Source organism: Mesoplodon bidens (genome assembly GCF_964165515.1).
Source record: "Mesoplodon bidens genome assembly, chromosome: X".
In the NCBI taxonomy this organism is placed as follows: domain Eukaryota; kingdom Metazoa; phylum Chordata; class Mammalia; order Artiodactyla; family Ziphiidae; genus Mesoplodon; species Mesoplodon bidens.
Genome location: NC_138163.1, coordinates 117,809,174 through 117,833,864, shown reverse-complemented (window position 1 = coordinate 117,833,864; position 24,691 = coordinate 117,809,174). Strand labels below are relative to the sequence as shown.

Genomic DNA, 24,691 nt, shown 5'->3' with positions numbered 1-24,691 from the left:
TTTTGTTTTTATTTCCATGACTCTAGGAGGAGGATTACAAAAGATCTTGTTGTGATTTACGTCAAAGCCTGTTCTTCCTGTGTTCGCCTCTAAGAGTTTCACAGTGCACAGTCCTGAGTTTAGGTCTCTGTTCCATTTTCAGATTATTTTTCTGTACGGTGTATGGGAGTGTTCTTACTTCATTGTTTTACATGTCTTGGTCCAGTTTCCCCAGAACCACTTACTGAAGAGACTCTTCTTTCTGCACTGTGTATCCCTGCCTCCTTTGTCATAGATTAGTTGACCATAGGTGCGTGGCATTATCTGAGGGCTTTCTATCCGGTTGCATGGATCTGTATTTATTGTTTTTGTGCCAGGCCCGTCCTGTCTTGATTACTGTAGCTTTGTAGTACAGTGTGAAGTCGTGGAGTCTGATTCCTCCAGCTCCGTTTTTTTCCCATCAAACTGCTTTGGCTATTGGGGGATTTTTGTGTCTCCATACAGATTTTCAGATTTTTTCGTTCTAGCTCTGTTTTAAAAAAAAAAAAAAAAATGCCATTGGCAATTTGAGAGGGATTGCATTGACTATGTAGACTGCGTTGGGTAGTATAGTCATTTTCATAAGATGGATTCTTCCGATCCAAGAACATGGTATGTCTCTCCATCTGTGTGTATCTTCAGTCTCATTCATCAGTGTCTTATAGTTTTCTGCATACAGCTCTTTTGTCTCCCTAGGTAGGTTTATTCCTAGGTATTTTATTCCTTTTCCTGCAGGGGTAAATGGGAGTCCTTCCTGATTTCTCTTTCTGTGTTTCCTTCATTAATGTATAGGAATGCAAGGGATTTCTGTGCATTCATTTTGTGTCCTGCCACGTCACCAAATCCATGGACTAGCTCTACTAGTTTTATGGTGGCCTCTTTAGGATTCTCTAAGTATAGTATCATGTCCTATGCCAAGAGGGACAGTGTTGCTTCTTCTTTTCCAATTTGTCTTCCTTTTATTTCTTGTGCTGCTCTGATTGCCGTGGCCAGAACTTCCAAAACCATGTTGAATAACAGTGATGAGAGTGGTCATCCTTGTCTCGTTGCTGATCTTAGAGGACATGCTTTCAGTTCTTCACCAGTGAAAATGTTTGCTGTGGGTTTGTCGTATACGTCCCTGATTAAATTGAGTGAGTTTCCCTCTAAGCCCACATTCTGGAGGGTTTTTTCTTTGTTTGTTTTCTTTATCGTAAATGTGTGCTGACATTTGTCCCAAGTTTTTCTGCATCGATTGGCATGATCCTATGGTTTTTCCTCTTTCAGTTTGTTCGTAGGGGGTATCACGTTGATCTGCGTATTTTGAAGATTCCGTGCATGCCTGCGATAGAGCCCACTTGATCATGAGGTATGACACTTTTAATATGGTGTTGGATTCTGTTGGCTCCTATTTTGTTGAGCCGCTTTGCATCTAAGCTCATCAGTGATATCGGGGTGTAACTTCTTTTCTACTCTCTTTTGCCTGGTTCTCGTAACAGGGTGATGGTGGCCTCATAGAAAGAGTTTCGGAGTGTTCCCTCCACGCCAGTCCTTTGGAAGAGTTTGAGAAAGGTGGGTGTTCTTTCTCTTCTACGTGTTGGATAGCATTAACCTGTGAAGCCATCTGGTACTGGACTTTTATTTGTTGGACGATTTGTAATCAGACTCTCAGGTTCATTACTCGCACTGGGTCTGTTCATACTCTCTGTTTCTTCCCGCTTCAGTCTTGGAAGGTCGTCGTACCTCTCTAAGAATGTGTCCATTTCTTCCAGATTGTCCATTTTATGAGCATAGAGTGCTTGTAGTCGTCTCTTAGGATGTTTTGTATTTCTGTGTTGTCCGGTGTAACTTCTTTTCCATTTCTAATTGTATTGATTTCAGTCCTCTCCCTCTTTATCTTGATGAGTCTGGCTAAAGGTTTACCAGGATGGTTCATCTTCTCAAAGAACCAGCTTTTAGTTTCTTTGGTCTTTGATAGTGTTTTCTTTGTTGCTGTTCCAGTAATTTCTTTCATTTTTTTCTCTAACTTTTTATTGACAGTCCCAACTACCTTCAGAGTTGGTTGTCTATTTAGTAAACGATCAGTTGAGATGAACACATCTTCCTTTTATCGTATGGGCTTTTGAGTTTTTGACGTTCACTTCATTTTTTTATACAGCAGGTTCTTATTAGTTATCCATCTTACACATAGTACTGTATGTATGCCAATCCCAATCTCCGAATTCATCACACGAGCACCAGCACCCCGTCCACGTTCCCCCCTCGGTGGCCATACGTTGGTCCTCCACATCTGCGTGTCAGTTCTATCCTGCACACCGGTTCATCTGTACCATTTTTCTAGGTTGCATGTATGTGCGTTTATATACGACACCTGATTTTCTCTTTCTGACTGGCTTCACTCTGTATGACAGTGTCTAGGTCTATCCACGCCTGTACAGATGAACCAACTCAGTTCCCTTTCCTGGCTGAGTAATATTCCATCGTATATAGGTACCACATCTTCTTTATCCATTCGTCTGGGGATGGGCCTTTAGGGTGTTTCCATGACCTGGCTATTGTAAATCGTGCTGCAGTGAACACTGGGGTGCATGTGTCTTTTTTCTTTTTTTTATTATTAGTTTCTGCTTCAGAACAAAGTGAATCAGTCATACCTATACATCTGTTCCCACATCCCTTCCCTCCTGCGTCTCTCTCCCTCCCAGCCTCCCCATCCCACCCCTCCAGGCGGTCACAAAGCACCGAGCCGATCTCCCGGTGCTATGCGGCTGCTTCCCACTCTCTACCTACCTGACGTTTGGTACTGTATATATGTCCCTGCCTCTCTCTCGCTTTGTCACAGCTTACCCTTCCCCCTCCCCATATCCTCAAGTCCATTCTCAAGTAGGTCTGTGTCTTTATTCCTGTCTTACCCCTAGGTTCTTCGTCACATTTTTTCCCCTTAAATTCCATACATATGTGTCGGCATACGGGATTTGTCTTTCTCTTTCTGACTTACTTCACCCTGTATGACGGACTCTAGGTCTGTCCACCTCGTTACAGATAGATCAGTTTCGTTGCTTTTTATGGCCGAGTAATAGTCCATTGTATGTAGGTGCCACGTCTTCTTTATCCATTCAGCCGATGATGGACGCTTAGGTTGTCTCCCTCTCCGGGCTGTCGTGAATAGAGCTGCGATGAACATTTTGGTACATGTCTCTCTTTGAATTCTGGTTTCCTCAGGGTATACGCCTAGTAGTGGGATCGCTGGGTCATGTGGTAGTTCTAGTTTTAGTTTCTTAAGGAACCTCCTTACTCTTCTCCCTAGTGGCTGTATCCATCGGTGTATCCCACCGACAGTGCAAGAGCGTTCTCTCTGCTCCACACCGTGTCCAGCAGTTGTTCTTTGTTGATTTTCCGATGATGCCCTTTCTAAATGGTGTGAGGGGATAGCTCGGTGTAGTTGTGGTGTGCATCTCTCTAATGGTTAGTGAAGTAGAGCCGGTGTTTACGTGCTTGTTGGCCAGCTCTGTGTCTTCTTTGGAGCATCGGCTGTTTAGGGCTTCTGCCCATTTTTAGAGCGCGTTGTTGGCTTTTTTAATACCGAGCAGCATGGGCTGTTTATATGTTTTGGAGATTGATCCCGAGTCCGCTGCTTCGTATGCAAATACTTTTCCCGTTCTGAGGGTTGTGTTTTCCTCTTGTTCTTAGTTTCCTGTGCTTAGCAAAAGCTTTTAAGTTTCCTTAGGCCCCAGTTGTACATTTTTGTTTTTATTTCCATGACTCTAGGAGGAGGATTACAAAAGATCTTGTTGTGATTTACGTCAAAGCCTGTTCTTCCTGTGTTCGCCTCTAAGAGTTTCACAGTGCACAGTCCTGAGTTTAGGTCTCTGTTCCATTTTCAGATTATTTTTCTGTACGGTGTATGGGAGTGTTCTTACTTCATTGTTTTACATGTCTTGGTCCAGTTTCCCCAGAACCACTTACTGAAGAGACTCTTCTTTCTGCACTGTGTATCCCTGCCTCCTTTGTCATAGATTAGTTGACCATAGGTGCGTGGCATTATCTGAGGGCTTTCTATCCGGTTGCATGGATCTGTATTTATTGTTTTTGTGCCAGGCCCGTCCTGTCTTGATTACTGTAGCTTTGTAGTACAGTGTGAAGTCGTGGAGTCTGATTCCTCCAGCTCCGTTTTTTTCCCATCAAACTGCTTTGGCTATTGGGGGATTTTTGTGTCTCCATACAGATTTTCAGATTTTTTCGTTCTAGCTCTGTTTTAAAAAAAAAAAAAAAAATGCCATTGGCAATTTGAGAGGGATTGCATTGACTATGTAGACTGCGTTGGGTAGTATAGTCATTTTCATAAGATGGATTCTTCCGATCCAAGAACATGGTATGTCTCTCCATCTGTGTGTATCTTCAGTCTCATTCATCAGTGTCTTATAGTTTTCTGCATACAGCTCTTTTGTCTCCCTAGGTAGGTTTATTCCTAGGTATTTTATTCCTTTTCCTGCAGGGGTAAATGGGAGTCCTTCCTGATTTCTCTTTCTGTGTTTCCTTCATTAATGTATAGGAATGCAAGGGATTTCTGTGCATTCATTTTGTGTCCTGCCACGTCACCAAATCCATGGACTAGCTCTACTAGTTTTATGGTGGCCTCTTTAGGATTCTCTAAGTATAGTATCATGTCCTATGCCAAGAGGGACAGTGTTGCTTCTTCTTTTCCAATTTGTCTTCCTTTTATTTCTTGTGCTGCTCTGATTGCCGTGGCCAGAACTTCCAAAACCATGTTGAATAACAGTGATGAGAGTGGTCATCCTTGTCTCGTTGCTGATCTTAGAGGACATGCTTTCAGTTCTTCACCAGTGAAAATGTTTGCTGTGGGTTTGTCGTATACGTCCCTGATTAAATTGAGTGAGTTTCCCTCTAAGCCCACATTCTGGAGGGTTTTTTCTTTGTTTGTTTTCTTTATCGTAAATGTGTGCTGACATTTGTCCCAAGTTTTTCTGCATCGATTGGCATGATCCTATGGTTTTTCCTCTTTCAGTTTGTTCGTAGGGGGTATCACGTTGATCTGCGTATTTTGAAGATTCCGTGCATGCCTGCGATAGAGCCCACTTGATCATGAGGTATGACACTTTTAATATGGTGTTGGATTCTGTTGGCTCCTATTTTGTTGAGCCGCTTTGCATCTAAGCTCATCAGTGATATCGGGGTGTAACTTCTTTTCTACTCTCTTTTGCCTGGTTCTCGTAACAGGGTGATGGTGGCCTCATAGAAAGAGTTTCGGAGTGTTCCCTCCACGCCAGTCCTTTGGAAGAGTTTGAGAAAGGTGGGTGTTCTTTCTCTTCTACGTGTTGGATAGCATTAACCTGTGAAGCCATCTGGTACTGGACTTTTATTTGTTGGACGATTTGTAATCAGACTCTCAGGTTCATTACTCGCACTGGGTCTGTTCATACTCTCTGTTTCTTCCCGCTTCAGTCTTGGAAGGTCGTCGTACCTCTCTAAGAATGTGTCCATTTCTTCCAGATTGTCCATTTTATGAGCATAGAGTGCTTGTAGTCGTCTCTTAGGATGTTTTGTATTTCTGTGTTGTCCGGTGTAACTTCTTTTCCATTTCTAATTGTATTGATTTCAGTCCTCTCCCTCTTTATCTTGATGAGTCTGGCTAAAGGTTTACCAGGATGGTTCATCTTCTCAAAGAACCAGCTTTTAGTTTCTTTGGTCTTTGATAGTGTTTTCTTTGTTGCTGTTCCAGTAATTTCTTTCATTTTTTTCTCTAACTTTTTATTGACAGTCCCAACTACCTTCAGAGTTGGTTGTCTATTTAGTAAACGATCAGTTGAGATGAACACATCTTCCTTTTATCGTATGGGCTTTTGAGTTTTTGACGTTCACTTCATTTTTTTATACAGCAGGTTCTTATTAGTTATCCATCTTACACATAGTACTGTATGTATGCCAATCCCAATCTCCGAATTCATCACACGAGCACCAGCACCCCGTCCACGTTCCCCCCTCGGTGGCCATACGTTGGTCCTCCACATCTGCGTGTCAGTTCTATCCTGCACACCGGTTCATCTGTACCATTTTTCTAGGTTGCATGTATGTGCGTTTATATACGACACCTGATTTTCTCTTTCTGACTGGCTTCACTCTGTATGACAGTGTCTAGGTCTATCCACGCCTGTACAGATGAACCAACTCAGTTCCCTTTCCTGGCTGAGTAATATTCCATCGTATATAGGTACCACATCTTCTTTATCCATTCGTCTGGGGATGGGCCTTTAGGGTGTTTCCATGACCTGGCTATTGTAAATCGTGCTGCAGTGAACACTGGGGTGCATGTGTCTTTTTTCTTTTTTTTATTATTAGTTTCTGCTTCAGAACAAAGTGAATCAGTCATACCTATACATCTGTTCCCACATCCCTTCCCTCCTGCGTCTCTCTCCCTCCCAGCCTCCCCATCCCACCCCTCCAGGCGGTCACAAAGCACCGAGCCGATCTCCCGGTGCTATGCGGCTGCTTCCCACTCTCTACCTACCTGACGTTTGGTACTGTATATATGTCCCTGCCTCTCTCTCGCTTTGTCACAGCTTACCCTTCCCCCTCCCCATATCCTCAAGTCCATTCTCAAGTAGGTCTGTGTCTTTATTCCTGTCTTACCCCTAGGTTCTTCGTCACATTTTTTCCCCTTAAATTCCATACATATGTGTCGGCATACGGGATTTGTCTTTCTCTTTCTGACTTACTTCACCCTGTATGACGGACTCTAGGTCTGTCCACCTCGTTACAGATAGATCAGTTTCGTTGCTTTTTATGGCCGAGTAATAGTCCATTGTATGTAGGTGCCACGTCTTCTTTATCCATTCAGCCGATGATGGACGCTTAGGTTGTCTCCCTCTCCGGGCTGTCGTGAATAGAGCTGCGATGAACATTTTGGTACATGTCTCTCTTTGAATTCTGGTTTCCTCAGGGTATACGCCTAGTAGTGGGATTGCTGGGTCATGTGGTAGTTCTAGTTTTAGTTTCTTAAGGAACCTCCTTACTCTTCTCCCTAGTGGCTGTATCCATCGGTGTATCCCACCGACAGTGCAAGAGCGTTCTCTCTGCTCCACACCGTGTCCAGCAGTTGTTCTTTGTTGATTTTCCGATGATGCCCTTTCTAAATGGTGTGAGGGGATAGCTCGGTGTAGTTGTGGTGTGCATCTCTCTAATGGTTAGTGAAGTAGAGCCGGTGTTTACGTGCTTGTTGGCCAGCTCTGTGTCTTCTTTGGAGCATCGGCTGTTTAGGGCTTCTGCCCATTTTTAGAGCGCGTTGTTGGCTTTTTTAATACCGAGCAGCATGGGCTGTTTATATGTTTTGGAGATTGATCCCGAGTCCGCTGCTTCGTATGCAAATACTTTTCCCGTTCTGAGGGTTGTGTTTTCCTCTTGTTCTTAGTTTCCTGTGCTTAGCAAAAGCTTTTAAGTTTCCTTAGGCCCCAGTTGTACATTTTTGTTTTTATTTCCATGACTCTAGGAGGAGGATTACAAAAGATCTTGTTGTGATTTACGTCAAAGCCTGTTCTTCCTGTGTTCGCCTCTAAGAGTTTCACAGTGCACAGTCCTGAGTTTAGGTCTCTGTTCCATTTTCAGATTATTTTTCTGTACGGTGTATGGGAGTGTTCTTACTTCATTGTTTTACATGTCTTGGTCCAGTTTCCCCAGAACCACTTACTGAAGAGACTCTTCTTTCTGCACTGTGTATCCCTGCCTCCTTTGTCATAGATTAGTTGACCATAGGTGCGTGGCATTATCTGAGGGCTTTCTATCCGGTTGCATGGATCTGTATTTATTGTTTTTGTGCCAGGCCCGTCCTGTCTTGATTACTGTAGCTTTGTAGTACAGTGTGAAGTCGTGGAGTCTGATTCCTCCAGCTCCGTTTTTTTCCCATCAAACTGCTTTGGCTATTGGGGGATTTTTGTGTCTCCATACAGATTTTCAGATTTTTTCGTTCTAGCTCTGTTTAAAAAAAAAAAAAAAAAATGCCATTGGCAATTTGAGAGGGATTGCATTGACTATGTAGACTGCGTTGGGTAGTATAGTCATTTTCATAAGATGGATTCTTCCGATCCAAGAACATGGTATGTCTCTCCATCTGTGTGTATCTTCAGTCTCATTCATCAGTGTCTTATAGTTTTCTGCATACAGCTCTTTTGTCTCCCTAGGTAGGTTTATTCCTAGGTATTTTATTCCTTTTCCTGCAGGGGTAAATGGGAGTCCTTCCTGATTTCTCTTTCTGTGTTTCCTTCATTAATGTATAGGAATGCAAGGGATTTCTGTGCATTCATTTTGTGTCCTGCCACGTCACCAAATCCATGGACTAGCTCTACTAGTTTTATGGTGGCCTCTTTAGGATTCTCTAAGTATAGTATCATGTCCTATGCCAAGAGGGACAGTGTTGCTTCTTCTTTTCCAATTTGTCTTCCTTTTATTTCTTGTGCTGCTCTGATTGCCGTGGCCAGAACTTCCAAAACCATGTTGAATAACAGTGATGAGAGTGGTCATCCTTGTCTCGTTGCTGATCTTAGAGGACATGCTTTCAGTTCTTCACCAGTGAAAATGTTTGCTGTGGGTTTGTCGTATACGTCCCTGATTAAATTGAGTGAGTTTCCCTCTAAGCCCACATTCTGGAGGGTTTTTTCTTTGTTTGTTTTCTTTATCGTAAATGTGTGCTGACATTTGTCCCAAGTTTTTCTGCATCGATTGGCATGATCCTATGGTTTTTCCTCTTTCAGTTTGTTCGTAGGGGGTATCACGTTGATCTGCGTATTTTGAAGATTCCGTGCATGCCTGCGATAGAGCCCACTTGATCATGAGGTATGACACTTTTAATATGGTGTTGGATTCTGTTGGCTCCTATTTTGTTGAGCCGCTTTGCATCTAAGCTCATCAGTGATATCGGGGTGTAACTTCTTTTCTACTCTCTTTTGCCTGGTTCTCGTAACAGGGTGATGGTGGCCTCATAGAAAGAGTTTCGGAGTGTTCCCTCCACGCCAGTCCTTTGGAAGAGTTTGAGAAAGGTGGGTGTTCTTTCTCTTCTACGTGTTGGATAGCATTAACCTGTGAAGCCATCTGGTACTGGACTTTTATTTGTTGGACGATTTGTAATCAGACTCTCAGGTTCATTACTCGCACTGGGTCTGTTCATACTCTCTGTTTCTTCCCGCTTCAGTCTTGGAAGGTCGTCGTACCTCTCTAAGAATGTGTCCATTTCTTCCAGATTGTCCATTTTATGAGCATAGAGTGCTTGTAGTCGTCTCTTAGGATGTTTTGTATTTCTGTGTTGTCCGGTGTAACTTCTTTTCCATTTCTAATTGTATTGATTTCAGTCCTCTCCCTCTTTATCTTGATGAGTCTGGCTAAAGGTTTACCAGGATGGTTCATCTTCTCAAAGAACCAGCTTTTAGTTTCTTTGGTCTTTGATAGTGTTTTCTTTGTTGCTGTTCCAGTAATTTCTTTCATTTTTTTCTCTAACTTTTTATTGACAGTCCCAACTACCTTCAGAGTTGGTTGTCTATTTAGTAAACGATCAGTTGAGATGAACACATCTTCCTTTTATCGTATGGGCTTTTGAGTTTTTGACGTTCACTTCATTTTTTTATACAGCAGGTTCTTATTAGTTATCCATCTTACACATAGTACTGTATGTATGCCAATCCCAATCTCCGAATTCATCACACGAGCACCAGCACCCCGTCCACGTTCCCCCCTCGGTGGCCATACGTTGGTCCTCCACATCTGCGTGTCAGTTCTATCCTGCACACCGGTTCATCTGTACCATTTTTCTAGGTTGCATGTATGTGCGTTTATATACGACACCTGATTTTCTCTTTCTGACTGGCTTCACTCTGTATGACAGTGTCTAGGTCTATCCACGCCTGTACAGATGAACCAACTCAGTTCCCTTTCCTGGCTGAGTAATATTCCATCGTATATAGGTACCACATCTTCTTTATCCATTCGTCTGGGGATGGGCCTTTAGGGTGTTTCCATGACCTGGCTATTGTAAATCGTGCTGCAGTGAACACTGGGGTGCATGTGTCTTTTTTCTTTTTTTTATTATTAGTTTCTGCTTCAGAACAAAGTGAATCAGTCATACCTATACATCTGTTCCCACATCCCTTCCCTCCTGCGTCTCTCTCCCTCCCAGCCTCCCCATCCCACCCCTCCAGGCGGTCACAAAGCACCGAGCCGATCTCCCGGTGCTATGCGGCTGCTTCCCACTCTCTACCTACCTGACGTTTGGTACTGTATATATGTCCCTGCCTCTCTCTCGCTTTGTCACAGCTTACCCTTCCCCCTCCCCATATCCTCAAGTCCATTCTCAAGTAGGTCTGTGTCTTTATTCCTGTCTTACCCCTAGGTTCTTCGTCACATTTTTTCCCCTTAAATTCCATACATATGTGTCGGCATACGGGATTTGTCTTTCTCTTTCTGACTTACTTCACCCTGTATGACGGACTCTAGGTCTGTCCACCTCGTTACAGATAGATCAGTTTCGTTGCTTTTTATGGCCGAGTAATAGTCCATTGTATGTAGGTGCCACGTCTTCTTTATCCATTCAGCCGATGATGGACGCTTAGGTTGTCTCCCTCTCCGGGCTGTCGTGAATAGAGCTGCGATGAACATTTTGGTACATGTCTCTCTTTGAATTCTGGTTTCCTCAGGGTATACGCCTAGTAGTGGGATCGCTGGGTCATGTGGTAGTTCTAGTTTTAGTTTCTTAAGGAACCTCCTTACTCTTCTCCCTAGTGGCTGTATCCATCGGTGTATCCCACCGACAGTGCAAGAGCGTTCTCTCTGCTCCACACCGTGTCCAGCAGTTGTTCTTTGTTGATTTTCCGATGATGCCCTTTCTAAATGGTGTGAGGGGATAGCTCGGTGTAGTTGTGGTGTGCATCTCTCTAATGGTTAGTGAAGTAGAGCCGGTGTTTACGTGCTTGTTGGCCAGCTCTGTGTCTTCTTTGGAGCATCGGCTGTTTAGGGCTTCTGCCCATTTTTAGAGCGCGTTGTTGGCTTTTTTAATACCGAGCAGCATGGGCTGTTTATATGTTTTGGAGATTGATCCCGAGTCCGCTGCTTCGTATGCAAATACTTTTCCCGTTCTGAGGGTTGTGTTTTCCTCTTGTTCTTAGTTTCCTGTGCTTAGCAAAAGCTTTTAAGTTTCCTTAGGCCCCAGTTGTACATTTTTGTTTTTATTTCCATGACTCTAGGAGGAGGATTACAAAAGATCTTGTTGTGATTTACGTCAAAGCCTGTTCTTCCTGTGTTCGCCTCTAAGAGTTTCACAGTGCACAGTCCTGAGTTTAGGTCTCTGTTCCATTTTCAGATTATTTTTCTGTACGGTGTATGGGAGTGTTCTTACTTCATTGTTTTACATGTCTTGGTCCAGTTTCCCCAGAACCACTTACTGAAGAGACTCTTCTTTCTGCACTGTGTATCCCTGCCTCCTTTGTCATAGATTAGTTGACCATAGGTGCGTGGCATTATCTGAGGGCTTTCTATCCGGTTGCATGGATCTGTATTTATTGTTTTTGTGCCAGGCCCGTCCTGTCTTGATTACTGTAGCTTTGTAGTACAGTGTGAAGTCGTGGAGTCTGATTCCTCCAGCTCCGTTTTTTTCCCATCAAACTGCTTTGGCTATTGGGGGATTTTTGTGTCTCCATACAGATTTTCAGATTTTTTCGTTCTAGCTCTGTTTTAAAAAAAAAAAAAAAAATGCCATTGGCAATTTGAGAGGGATTGCATTGACTATGTAGACTGCGTTGGGTAGTATAGTCATTTTCATAAGATGGATTCTTCCGATCCAAGAACATGGTATGTCTCTCCATCTGTGTGTATCTTCAGTCTCATTCATCAGTGTCTTATAGTTTTCTGCATACAGCTCTTTTGTCTCCCTAGGTAGGTTTATTCCTAGGTATTTTATTCCTTTTCCTGCAGGGGTAAATGGGAGTCCTTCCTGATTTCTCTTTCTGTGTTTCCTTCATTAATGTATAGGAATGCAAGGGATTTCTGTGCATTCATTTTGTGTCCTGCCACGTCACCAAATCCATGGACTAGCTCTACTAGTTTTATGGTGGCCTCTTTAGGATTCTCTAAGTATAGTATCATGTCCTATGCCAAGAGGGACAGTGTTGCTTCTTCTTTTCCAATTTGTCTTCCTTTTATTTCTTGTGCTGCTCTGATTGCCGTGGCCAGAACTTCCAAAACCATGTTGAATAACAGTGATGAGAGTGGTCATCCTTGTCTCGTTGCTGATCTTAGAGGACATGCTTTCAGTTCTTCACCAGTGAAAATGTTTGCTGTGGGTTTGTCGTATACGTCCCTGATTAAATTGAGTGAGTTTCCCTCTAAGCCCACATTCTGGAGGGTTTTTTCTTTGTTTGTTTTCTTTATCGTAAATGTGTGCTGACATTTGTCCCAAGTTTTTCTGCATCGATTGGCATGATCCTATGGTTTTTCCTCTTTCAGTTTGTTCGTAGGGGGTATCACGTTGATCTGCGTATTTTGAAGATTCCGTGCATGCCTGCGATAGAGCCCACTTGATCATGAGGTATGACACTTTTAATATGGTGTTGGATTCTGTTGGCTCCTATTTTGTTGAGCCGCTTTGCATCTAAGCTCATCAGTGATATCGGGGTGTAACTTCTTTTCTACTCTCTTTTGCCTGGTTCTCGTAACAGGGTGATGGTGGCCTCATAGAAAGAGTTTCGGAGTGTTCCCTCCACGCCAGTCCTTTGGAAGAGTTTGAGAAAGGTGGGTGTTCTTTCTCTTCTACGTGTTGGATAGCATTAACCTGTGAAGCCATCTGGTACTGGACTTTTATTTGTTGGACGATTTGTAATCAGACTCTCAGGTTCATTACTCGCACTGGGTCTGTTCATACTCTCTGTTTCTTCCCGCTTCAGTCTTGGAAGGTCGTCGTACCTCTCTAAGAATGTGTCCATTTCTTCCAGATTGTCCATTTTATGAGCATAGAGTGCTTGTAGTCGTCTCTTAGGATGTTTTGTATTTCTGTGTTGTCCGGTGTAACTTCTTTTCCATTTCTAATTGTATTGATTTCAGTCCTCTCCCTCTTTATCTTGATGAGTCTGGCTAAAGGTTTACCAGGATGGTTCATCTTCTCAAAGAACCAGCTTTTAGTTTCTTTGGTCTTTGATAGTGTTTTCTTTGTTGCTGTTCCAGTAATTTCTTTCATTTTTTTCTCTAACTTTTTATTGACAGTCCCAACTACCTTCAGAGTTGGTTGTCTATTTAGTAAACGATCAGTTGAGATGAACACATCTTCCTTTTATCGTATGGGCTTTTGAGTTTTTGACGTTCACTTCATTTTTTTATACAGCAGGTTCTTATTAGTTATCCATCTTACACATAGTACTGTATGTATGCCAATCCCAATCTCCGAATTCATCACACGAGCACCAGCACCCCGTCCACGTTCCCCCCTCGGTGGCCATACGTTGGTCCTCCACATCTGCGTGTCAGTTCTATCCTGCACACCGGTTCATCTGTACCATTTTTCTAGGTTGCATGTATGTGCGTTTATATACGACACCTGATTTTCTCTTTCTGACTGGCTTCACTCTGTATGACAGTGTCTAGGTCTATCCACACCTGTACAGATGAACCAACTCAGTTCCCTTTCCTGGCTGAGTAATATTCCATCGTATATAGGTACCACATCTTCTTTATCCATTCGTCTGGGGATGGGCCTTTAGGGTGTTTCCATGACCTGGCTATTGTAAATCGTGCTGCAGTGAACACTGGGGTGCATGTGTCTTTTTTCTTTTTTTTATTATTAGTTTCTGCTTCAGAACAAAGTGAATCAGTCATACCTATACATCTGTTCCCACATCCCTTCCCTCCTGCGTCTCTCTCCCTCCCAGCCTCCCCATCCCACCCCTCCAGGCGGTCACAAAGCACCGAGCCGATCTCCCGGTGCTATGCGGCTGCTTCCCACTCTCTATCTACCTGACGTTTGGTACTGTATATATGTCCCTGCCTCTCTCTCGCTTTGTCACAGCTTACCCTTCCCCCTCCCCATATCCTCAAGTCCATTCTCAAGTAGGTCTGTGTCTTTATTCCTGTCTTACCCCTAGGTTCTTCGTCACATTTTTTCCCCTTAAATTCCATACATATGTGTCGGCATACGGGATTTGTCTTTCTCTTTCTGACTTACTTCACCCTGTATGACGGACTCTAGGTCTGTCCACCTCGTTACAGATAGATCAGTTTCGTTGCTTTTTATGGCCGAGTAATAGTCCATTGTATGTAGGTGCCACGTCTTCTTTATCCATTCAGCCGATGATGGACGCTTAGGTTGTCTCCCTCTCCGGGCTGTCGTGAATAGAGCTGCGATGAACATTTTGGTACATGTCTCTCTTTGAATTCTGGTTTCCTCAGGGTATACGCCTAGTAGTGGGATCGCTGGGTCATGTGGTAGTTCTAGTTTTAGTTTCTTAAGGAACCTCCTTACTCTTCTCCCTAGTGGCTGTATCCATCGGTGTATCCCACCGACAGTGCAAGAGCGTTCTCTCTGCTCCACACCGTGTCCAGCAGTTGTTCTTTGTTGATTTTCCGATGATGCCCTTTCTAAATGGTGTGAGGGGATAGCTCGGTGTAGTTGTGGTGTGCATCTCTCTAATGGTTAGTGAAGTAGAGCCGGTGTTTACGTGCTTGTTGGCCAGCTCTGTGTCTTCTTTGGAGCATCGGCTGTTTAGGGCTTCTGCCCATTTTTAGAGCGCGTTGTTGGCTTTTTTAATACCGAGCAGCATGGGCTGTTTATATGTTTTGGAGATTGATCCCGAGTCCGCTGCTTCGTATGCAAATACTTTTCCCGTTCTGAGGGTTGTGTTTTCCTCTTGTTCTTAGTTTCCTGTGCTTAGCAAAAGCTTTTAAGTTTCCTTAGGCCCCAGTTGTACATTTTTGTTTTTATTTCCATGACTCTAGGAGGAGGATTACAAAAGATCTTGTTGTGATTTACGTCAAAGCCTGTTCTTCCTGTGTTCGCCTCTAAGAGTTTCACAGTGCACAGTCCTGAGTTTAGGTCTCTGTTCCATTTTCAGATTATTTTTCTGTACGGTGTATGGGAGTGTTCTTACTTCATTGTTTTACATGTCTTGGTCCAGTTTCCCCAGAACCACTTACTGAAGAGACTCTTCTTTCTGCACTGTGTATCCCTGCCTCCTTTGTCATAGATTAGTTGACCATAGGTGCGTGGCATTATCTGAGGGCTTTCTATCCGGTTGCATGGATCTGTATTTATTGTTTTTGTGCCAGGCCCGTCCTGTCTTGATTACTGTAGCTTTGTAGTACAGTGTGAAGTCGTGGAGTCTGATTCCTCCAGCTCCGTTTTTTTCCCATCAAACTGCTTTGGCTATTGGGGGATTTTTGTGTCTCCATACAGATTTTCAGATTTTTTCGTTCTAGCTCTGTTTTAAAAAAAAAAAAAAAAATGCCATTGGCAATTTGAGAGGGATTGCATTGACTATGTAGACTGCGTTGGGTAGTATAGTCATTTTCATAAGATGGATTCTTCCGATCCAAGAACATGGTATGTCTCTCCATCTGTGTGTATCTTCAGTCTCATTCATCAGTGTCTTATAGTTTTCTGCATACAGCTCTTTTGTCTCCCTAGGTAGGTTTATTCCTAGGTATTTTATTCCTTTTCCTGCAGGGGTAAATGGGAGTCCTTCCTGATTTCTCTTTCTGTGTTTCCTTCATTAATGTATAGGAATGCAAGGGATTTCTGTGCATTCATTTTGTGTCCTGCCACGTCACCAAATCCATGGACTAGCTCTACTAGTTTTATGGTGGCCTCTTTAGGATTCTCTAAGTATAGTATCATGTCCTATGCCAAGAGGGACAGTGTTGCTTCTTCTTTTCCAATTTGTCTTCCTTTTATTTCTTGTGCTGCTCTGATTGCCGTGGCCAGAACTTCCAAAACCATGTTGAATAACAGTGATGAGAGTGGTCATCCTTGTCTCGTTGCTGATCTTAGAGGACATGCTTTCAGTTCTTCACCAGTGAAAATGTTTGCTGTGGGTTTGTCGTATACGTCCCTGATTAAATTGAGTGAGTTTCCCTCTAAGCCCACATTCTGGAGGGTTTTTTCTTTGTTTGTTTTCTTTATCGTAAATGTGTGCTGACATTTGTCCCAAGTTTTTCTGCATCGATTGGCATGATCCTATGGTTTTTCCTCTTTCAGTTTGTTCGTAGGGGGTATCACGTTGATCTGCGTATTTTGAAGATTCCGTGCATGCCTGCGATAGAGCCCACTTGATCATGAGGTATGACACTTTTAATATGGTGTTGGATTCTGTTGGCTCCTATTTTGTTGAGCCGCTTTGCATCTAAGCTCATCAGTGATATCGGGGTGTAACTTCTTTTCTACTCTCTTTTGCCTGGTTCTCGTAACAGGGTGATGGTGGCCTCATAGAAAGAGTTTCGGAGTGTTCCCTCCACGCCAGTCCTTTGGAAGAGTTTGAGAAAGGTGGGTGTTCTTTCTCTTCTACGTGTTGGATAGCATTAACCTGTGAAGCCATCTGGTACTGGACTTTTATTTGTTGGACGATTTGTAATCAGACTCTCAGGTTCATTACTCGCACTGGGTCTGTTCATACTCTCTGTTTCTTCCCGCTTCAGTCTTGGAAGGTCGTCGTACCTCTCTAAGAATGTGTCCATTTCTTCCAGATTGTCCATTTTATGAGCATAGAGTGCTTGTAGTCGTCTCTTAGGATGTTTTGTATTTCTGTGTTGTCCGGTGTAACTTCTTTTCCATTTCTAATTGTATTGATTTCAGTCCTCTCCCTCTTTATCTTGATGAGTCTGGCTAAAGGTTTACCAGGATGGTTCATCTTCTCAAAGAACCAGCTTTTAGTTTCTTTGGTCTTTGATAGTGTTTTCTTTGTTGCTGTTCCAGTAATTTCTTTCATTTTTTTCTCTAACTTTTTATTGACAGTCCCAACTACCTTCAGAGTTGGTTGTCTATTTAGTAAACGATCAGTTGAGATGAACACATCTTCCTTTTATCGTATGGGCTTTTGAGTTTTTGACGTTCACTTCATTTTTTTATACAGCAGGTTCTTATTAGTTATCCATCTTACACATAGTACTGTATGTATGCCAATCCCAATCTCCGAATTCATCACACGAGCACCAGCACCCCGTCCACGTTCCCCCCTCGGTGGCCATACGTTGGTCCTCCACATCTGCGTGTCAGTTCTATCCTGCACACCGGTTCATCTGTACCATTTTTCTAGGTTGCATGTATGTGCGTTTATATACGACACCTGATTTTCTCTTTCTGACTGGCTTCACTCTGTATGACAGTGTCTAGGTCTATCCACGCCTGTACAGATGAACCAACTCAGTTCCCTTTCCTGGCTGAGTAATATTCCATCGTATATAGGTACCACATCTTCTTTATCCATTCGTCTGGGGATGGGCCTTTAGGGTGTTTCCATGACCTGGCTATTGTAAATCGTGCTGCAGTGAACACTGGGGTGCATGTGTCTTTTTTCTTTTTTTTATTATTAGTTTCTGCTTCAGAACAAAGTGAATCAGTCATACCTATACATCTGTTCCCACATCCCTTCCCTCCTGCGTCTCTCTCCCTCCCAGCCTCCCCATCCCACCCCTCCAGGCGGTCACAAAGCACCGAGCCGATCTCCCGGTGCTATGCGGCTGCTTCCCACTCTCTATCTACCTGACGTTTGGTACTGTATATATGTCCCTGCCTCTCTCTCGCTTTGTCACAGCTTACCCTTCCCCCTCCCCATATCCTCAAGTCCATTCTCAAGTAGGTCTGTGTCTTTATTCCTGTCTTACCCCTAGGTTCTTCGTCACATTTTTTCCCCTTAAATTCCATACATATGTGTCGGCATACGGGATTTGTCTTTCTCTTTCTGACTTACTTCACCCTGTATGACGGACTCTAGGTCTGTCCACCTCGTTACAGATAGATCAGTTTCGTTGCTTTTTATGGCCGAGTAATAGTCCATTGTATGTAGGTGCCACGTCTTCTTTATCCATTCAGCCGATGATGGACGCTTAGGTTGTCTCCCTCTCCGGGCTGTCGTGAATAGAGCTGCGATGAACATTTTGGTACATGTCTCTCTTTGAATTCTGGTTTCCTCAGGGTATACGCCTAGTAGTGGGATCGCTGGGTCATGTGGTAGTTCTAGTTTTAGTTTCTTAAGGAACCTCCTTACTCTTCTCCCTAGTGGCTGTATCCATCGGTGTATCCCACCGACAGTGCAAGAGCGTTCTCTCTGCTCCACACCGTGTCCAGCAGTTGTTCTTTGTTGATTTTCCGATGATGCCCTTTCTAAATGGTGTGAGGGGATAGCTCGGTGTAGTTGTGGTGTGCATCTCTCTAATGGTTAGTGAAGTAGAGCCGGTGTTTACGTGCTTGTTGGCCAGCTCTGTGTCTTCTTTGGAGCATCGGCTGTTTAGGGCTTCTGCCCATTTTTAGAGCGCGTTGTTGGCTTTTTTAATACCGAGCAGCATGGGCTGTTTATATGTTTTGGAGATTGATCCCGAGTCCGCTGCTTCGTATGCAAATACTTTTCCCGTTCTGAGGGTTGTGTTTTCCTCTTGTTCTTAGTTTCCTGTGCTTAGCAAAAGCTTTTAAGTTTCCTTAGGCCCCAGTTGTACATTTTTGTTTTTATTTCCATGACTCTAGGAGGAGGATTACAAAAGATCTTGTTGTGATTTACGTCAAAGCCTGTTCTTCCTGTGTTCGCCTCTAAGAGTTTCACAGTGCACAGTCCTGAGTTTAGGTCTCTGTTCCATTTTCAGATTATTTTTCTGTACGGTGTATGGGAGTGTTCTTACTTCATTGTTTTACATGTCTTGGTCCAGTTTCCCCAGAACCACTTACTGAAGAGACTCTTCTTTCTGCACTGTGTATCCCTGCCTCCTTTGTCATAGATTAGTTGACCATAGGTGCGTGGCATTATCTGAGGGCTTTCTATCCGGTTGCATGGATCTGTATTTATTGTTTTTGTGCCAGGCCCGTCCTGTCTTGATTACTGTAGCTTTGTAGTACAGTGTGAAGTCGTGGAGTCTGATTCCTCCAGCTCCGTTTTTTTCCCATCAAACTGCTTTGGCTATTGGGGGATTTTTGTGTCTCCATACAGATTTTCAGATTTTTTCGTTCTAGCTCTGTTTTAAAAAAAAAAAAAAAAATGCCATTGGCAATTTGAGAGGGATTGCATTGACTATGTAGACTGCGTTGGGTAGTATAGTCATTTTCATAAGATGGATTCTTCCGATCCAAGAACATGGTATGTCTCTCCATCTGTGTGTATCTTCAGTCTCATTCATCAGTGTCTTATAGTTTTCTGCATACAGCTCTTTTGTCTCCCTAGGTAGGTTTATTCCTAGGTATTTTATTCCTTTTCCTGCAGGGGTAAATGGGAGTCCTTCCTGATTTCTCTTTCTGTGTTTCCTTCATTAATGTATAGGAATGCAAGGGATTTCTGTGCATTCATTTTGTGTCCTGCCACGTCACCAAATCCATGGACTAGCTCTACTAGTTTTATGGTGGCCTCTTTAGGATTCTCTAAGTATAGTATCATGTCCTATGCCAAGAGGGACAGTGTTGCTTCTTCTTTTCCAATTTGTCTTCCTTTTATTTCTTGTGCTGCTCTGATTGCCGTGGCCAGAACTTCCAAAACCATGTTGAATAACAGTGATGAGAGTGGTCATCCTTGTCTCGTTGCTGATCTTAGAGGACATGCTTTCAGTTCTTCACCAGTGAAAATGTTTGCTGTGGGTTTGTCGTATACGTCCCTGATTAAATTGAGTGAGTTTCCCTCTAAGCCCACATTCTGGAGGGTTTTTTCTTTGTTTGTTTTCTTTATCGTAAATGTGTGCTGACATTTGTCCCAAGTTTTTCTGCATCGATTGGCATGATCCTATGGTTTTTCCTCTTTCAGTTTGTTCGTAGGGGGTATCACGTTGATCTGCGTATTTTGAAGATTCCGTGCATGCCTGCGATAGAGCCCACTTGATCATGAGGTATGACACTTTTAATATGGTGTTGGATTCTGTTGGCTCCTATTTTGTTGAGCCGCTTTGCATCTAAGCTCATCAGTGATATCGGGGTGTAACTTCTTTTCTACTCTCTTTTGCCTGGTTCTCGTAACAGGGTGATGGTGGCCTCATAGAAAGAGTTTCGGAGTGTTCCCTCCACGCCAGTCCTTTGGAAGAGTTTGAGAAAGGTGGGTGTTCTTTCTCTTCTACGTGTTGGATAGCATTAACCTGTGAAGCCATCTGGTACTGGACTTTTATTTGTTGGACGATTTGTAATCAGACTCTCAGGTTCATTACTCGCACTGGGTCTGTTCATACTCTCTGTTTCTTCCCGCTTCAGTCTTGGAAGGTCGTCGTACCTCTCTAAGAATGTGTCCATTTCTTCCAGATTGTCCATTTTATGAGCATAGAGTGCTTGTAGTCGTCTCTTAGGATGTTTTGTATTTCTGTGTTGTCCGGTGTAACTTCTTTTCCATTTCTAATTGTATTGATTTCAGTCCTCTCCCTCTTTATCTTGATGAGTCTGGCTAAAGGTTTACCAGGATGGTTCATCTTCTCAAAGAACCAGCTTTTAGTTTCTTTGGTCTTTGATAGTGTTTTCTTTGTTGCTGTTCCAGTAATTTCTTTCATTTTTTTCTCTAACTTTTTATTGACAGTCCCAACTACCTTCAGAGTTGGTTGTCTATTTAGTAAACGATCAGTTGAGATGAACACATCTTCCTTTTATCGTATGGGCTTTTGAGTTTTTGACGTTCACTTCATTTTTTTATACAGCAGGTTCTTATTAGTTATCCATCTTACACATAGTACTGTATGTATGCCAATCCCAATCTCCGAATTCATCACACGAGCACCAGCACCCCGTCCACGTTCCCCCCTCGGTGGCCATACGTTGGTCCTCCACATCTGCGTGTCAGTTCTATCCTGCACACCGGTTCATCTGTACCATTTTTCTAGGTTGCATGTATGTGCGTTTATATACGACACCTGATTTTCTCTTTCTGACTGGCTTCACTCTGTATGACAGTGTCTAGGTCTATCCACACCTGTACAGATGAACCAACTCAGTTCCCTTTCCTGGCTGAGTAATATTCCATCGTATATAGGTACCACATCTTCTTTATCCATTCGTCTGGGGATGGGCCTTTAGGGTGTTTCCATGACCTGGCTATTGTAAATCGTGCTGCAGTGAACACTGGGGTGCATGTGTCTTTTTTCTTTTTTTTATTATTAGTTTCTGCTTCAGAACAAAGTGAATCAGTCATACCTATACATCTGTTCCCACATCCCTTCCCTCCTGCGTCTCTCTCCCTCCCAGCCTCCCCATCCCACCCCTCCAGGCGGTCACAAAGCACCGAGCCGATCTCCCGGTGCTATGCGGCTGCTTCCCACTCTCTATCTACCTGACGTTTGGTACTGTATATATGTCCCTGCCTCTCTCTCGCTTTGTCACAGCTTACCCTTCCCCCTCCCCATATCCTCAAGTCCATTCTCAAGTAGGTCTGTGTCTTTATTCCTGTCTTACCCCTAGGTTCTTCGTCACATTTTTTCCCCTTAAATTCCATACATATGTGTCGGCATACGGGATTTGTCTTTCTCTTTCTGACTTACTTCACCCTGTATGACGGACTCTAGGTCTGTCCACCTCGTTACAGATAGATCAGTTTCGTTGCTTTTTATGGCCGAGTAATAGTCCATTGTATGTAGGTGCCACGTCTTCTTTATCCATTCAGCCGATGATGGACGCTTAGGTTGTCTCCCTCTCCGGGCTGTCGTGAATAGAGCTGCGATGAACATTTTGGTACATGTCTCTCTTTGAATTCTGGTTTCCTCAGGGTATACGCCTAGTAGTGGGATCGCTGGGTCATGTGGTAGTTCTAGTTTTAGTTTCTTAAGGAACCTCCTTACTCTTCTCCCTAGTGGCTGTATCCATCGGTGTATCCCACCGACAGTGCAAGAGCGTTCTCTCTGCTCCACACCGTGTCCAGCAGTTGTTCTTTGTTGATTTTCCGATGATGCCCTTTCTAAATGGTGTGAGGGGATAGCTCGGTGTAGTTGTGGTGTGCATCTCTCTAATGGTTAGTGAAGTAGAGCCGGTGTTTACGTGCTTGTTGGCCAGCTCTGTGTCTTCTTTGGAGCATCGGCTGTTTAGGGCTTCTGCCCATTTTTAGAGCGCGTTGTTGGCTTTTTTAATACCGAGCAGCATGGGCTGTTTATATGTTTTGGAGATTGATCCCGAGTCCGCTGCTTCGTATGCAAATACTTTTCCCGTTCTGAGGGTTGTGTTTTCCTCTTGTTCTTAGTTTCCTGTGCTTAGCAAAAGCTTTTAAGTTTCCTTAGGCCCCAGTTGTACATTTTTGTTTTTATTTCCATGACTCTAGGAGGAGGATTACAAAAGATCTTGTTGTGATTTACGTCAAAGCCTGTTCTTCCTGTGTTCGCCTCTAAGAGTTTCACAGTGCACAGTCCTGAGTTTAGGTCTCTGTTCCATTTTCAGATTATTTTTCTGTACGGTGTATGGGAGTGTTCTTACTTCATTGTTTTACATGTCTTGGTCCAGTTTCCCCAGAACCACTTACTGAAGAGACTCTTCTTTCTGCACTGTGTATCCCTGCCTCCTTTGTCATAGATTAGTTGACCATAGGTGCGTGGCATTATCTGAGGGCTTTCTATCCGGTTGCATGGATCTGTATTTATTGTTTTTGTGCCAGGCCCGTCCTGTCTTGATTACTGTAGCTTTGTAGTACAGTGTGAAGTCGTGGAGTCTGATTCCTCCAGCTCCGTTTTTTTCCCATCAAACTGCTTTGGCTATTGGGGGATTTTTGTGTCTCCATACAGATTTTCAGATTTTTTCGTTCTAGCTCTGTTTTAAAAAAAAAAAAAAAAATGCCATTGGCAATTTGAGAGGGATTGCATTGACTATGTAGACTGCGTTGGGTAGTATAGTCATTTTCATAAGATGGATTCTTCCGATCCAAGAACATGGTATGTCTCTCCATCTGTGTGTATCTTCAGTCTCATTCATCAGTGTCTTATAGTTTTCTGCATACAGCTCTTTTGTCTCCCTAGGTAGGTTTATTCCTAGGTATTTTATTCCTTTTCCTGCAGGGGTAAATGGGAGTCCTTCCTGATTTCTCTTTCTGTGTTTCCTTCATTAATGTATAGGAATGCAAGGGATTTCTGTGCATTCATTTTGTGTCCTGCCACGTCACCAAATCCATGGACTAGCTCTACTAGTTTTATGGTGGCCTCTTTAGGATTCTCTAAGTATAGTATCATGTCCTATGCCAAGAGGGACAGTGTTGCTTCTTCTTTTCCAATTTGTCTTCCTTTTATTTCTTGTGCTGCTCTGATTGCCGTGGCCAGAACTTCCAAAACCATGTTGAATAACAGTGATGAGAGTGGTCATCCTTGTCTCGTTGCTGATCTTAGAGGACATGCTTTCAGTTCTTCACCAGTGAAAATGTTTGCTGTGGGTTTGTCGTATACGTCCCTGATTAAATTGAGTGAGTTTCCCTCTAAGCCCACATTCTGGAGGGTTTTTTCTTTGTTTGTTTTCTTTATCGTAAATGTGTGCTGACATTTGTCCCAAGTTTTTCTGCATCGATTGGCATGATCCTATGGTTTTTCCTCTTTCAGTTTGTTCGTAGGGGGTATCACGTTGATCTGCGTATTTTGAAGATTCCGTGCATGCCTGCGATAGAGCCCACTTGATCATGAGGTATGACACTTTTAATATGGTGTTGGATTCTGTTGGCTCCTATTTTGTTGAGCCGCTTTGCATCTAAGCTCATCAGTGATATCGGGGTGTAACTTCTTTTCTACTCTCTTTTGCCTGGTTCTCGTAACAGGGTGATGGTGGCCTCATAGAAAGAGTTTCGGAGTGTTCCCTCCACGCCAGTCCTTTGGAAGAGTTTGAGAAAGGTGGGTGTTCTTTCTCTTCTACGTGTTGGATAGCATTAACCTGTGAAGCCATCTGGTACTGGACTTTTATTTGTTGGACGATTTGTAATCAGACTCTCAGGTTCATTACTCGCACTGGGTCTGTTCATACTCTCTGTTTCTTCCCGCTTCAGTCTTGGAAGGTCGTCGTACCTCTCTAAGAATGTGTCCATTTCTTCCAGATTGTCCATTTTATGAGCATAGAGTGCTTGTAGTCGTCTCTTAGGATGTTTTGTATTTCTGTGTTGTCCGGTGTAACTTCTTTTCCATTTCTAATTGTATTGATTTCAGTCCTCTCCCTCTTTATCTTGATGAGTCTGGCTAAAGGTTTACCAGGATGGTTCATCTTCTCAAAGAACCAGCTTTTAGTTTCTTTGGTCTTTGATAGTGTTTTCTTTGTTGCTGTTCCAGTAATTTCTTTCATTTTTTTCTCTAACTTTTTATTGACAGTCCCAACTACCTTCAGAGTTGGTTGTCTATTTAGTAAACGATCAGTTGAGATGAACACATCTTCCTTTTATCGTATGGGCTTTTGAGTTTTTGACGTTCACTTCATTTTTTTATACAGCAGGTTCTTATTAGTTATCCATCTTACACATAGTACTGTATGTATGCCAATCCCAATCTCCGAATTCATCACACGAGCACCAGCACCCCTCTCCGTAGCCCTATAGAGGGCTGTGGGAAG

General features: G+C 43.2%; 1 long non-coding RNA gene across 1 annotated transcript in view; it reads left to right on the top strand.

Annotated features, from left to right (window-relative positions):
- The window catches only part of LOC308608423, a 59,891-nt gene extending 35,874 nt beyond the window's left edge, over nucleotides 1–24,017 (top strand). Inside the window, exons 20-33 of the long non-coding RNA XR_014014164.1 lie at nucleotides 1,285–1,366; nucleotides 1,497–1,569; nucleotides 5,021–5,102; nucleotides 5,233–5,305; nucleotides 8,757–8,838; nucleotides 8,969–9,041; nucleotides 12,493–12,574; nucleotides 12,705–12,777; nucleotides 16,229–16,310; nucleotides 16,441–16,513; nucleotides 19,965–20,046; nucleotides 20,177–20,249; nucleotides 23,701–23,782; nucleotides 23,913–24,017. This is a non-coding gene — a long non-coding RNA (uncharacterized lncRNA). The remainder of the gene's footprint in view (nucleotides 1–1,284; nucleotides 1,367–1,496; nucleotides 1,570–5,020; nucleotides 5,103–5,232; nucleotides 5,306–8,756; nucleotides 8,839–8,968; nucleotides 9,042–12,492; nucleotides 12,575–12,704; nucleotides 12,778–16,228; nucleotides 16,311–16,440; nucleotides 16,514–19,964; nucleotides 20,047–20,176; nucleotides 20,250–23,700; nucleotides 23,783–23,912) is intronic.
- Nucleotides 24,018–24,691: the final 674 nt, after the last annotated feature.